Raw genomic sequence first — 1035 nt, 5'->3', positions numbered from 1 at the left:
TGTGGTTAAGTGAAATTTGCACTTTGGGCTTGCCTTCACTTTGGGATGTTTTTCAAATAACGAGATTGTTTTACCTGTAGTTTCAATTCTTGGACAAAAATATTTCATTAGCAAAAATCATTATAACTAAGCAAAGCTAACAATAAAATAAAACATAAGAATATATATATATACTTAATATAAGTATAGAAAATCTATATAATAATAATATAAACATGCTTATAATAATAAAATAAGGAGAGATAAATATATTATTCTACGCACTTATCAGGAGGTTTTTGTTGAACTCATGGTGGGGGCATAAACGGATCATCTCCTTGAACCGCTCCCAATCTTCTGCAAGTGTCTCATCGTTCTCTTGCTTAAATGAGGACATCTTCCTCCTTATGTCTGCAGTCTTCCACTCCGGGAAGTATTTCTTCAAGAAGGTTATCGCGACTTCTTCCCATGTAGTGAGGGAATTAGCAGGCAAGCTCTTGAGCCATGACTTTGCCTTTCCGGTAAGAGAGGATCGGAACAAATGCATCTTGATATAATAAGGGGAGACGTCATTTGTTGTTATCATAGCACAGATCTCAAGAAACCTGTCGAGATGGTCAAGAGGATCTTCATCTGACCCCCCACAAAAGTGTTCTGCTTTCACCATCTGAGTATACTAGGGGGTGAATGCTGAAATTTGTAGCGGTGGTGGGGAGTCGAATACCACCTTGAAGAACATAGGAACCCGGATTTCCGAAATCCCTAAATAGTTGTGGATTTGCTTCTCCCATTTCTGCTTCAACTTCACTTGTTGTACTTGAGACTGGTGAAGATGGCTCGGAACCCAAAGACAGAATTTCCAAATTTTTCCAAAGCTTTCGTAATGTACGGTCAATTTCAGGATCTAAAGGCAAAGCGGGTGAACTGTGAGCTCTTCTTCTCATGTTACAAACAAAGCTAAGTAGAGGATTAGTAAACAACAAACATAGTCAAAAACAAACTAAAACAAAAATCAACTAAGCAAGCTAAACAAAAATAAACTTCAATCAATAGCAT

The 1035-nt window shown here is 37.3% G+C and overlaps 1 non-coding gene across 1 annotated transcript; it reads left to right on the top strand.

Moving 5' to 3' along the window:
- The first annotated feature begins 284 nt into the window (after positions 1 to 284).
- On the top strand, positions 285 to 391 carry LOC125492095 (small nucleolar RNA R71). The gene has a single exon (XR_007268542.1). It is a non-coding gene; the product is annotated as a small nucleolar RNA R71 (small nucleolar RNA).
- Positions 392 to 1035: the final 644 nt, after the last annotated feature.

Source organism: Beta vulgaris, chromosome 7 (assembly GCF_026745355.1).
Source record: "Beta vulgaris subsp. vulgaris cultivar EL10 chromosome 7, EL10.2, whole genome shotgun sequence".
NCBI classification, from domain to species: Eukaryota; Viridiplantae; Streptophyta; class Magnoliopsida; order Caryophyllales; family Amaranthaceae; genus Beta; species Beta vulgaris.
Note: the sequence above shows the minus strand (reverse complement) of the source record. Positions and strands in the feature narration are given on the sequence as shown.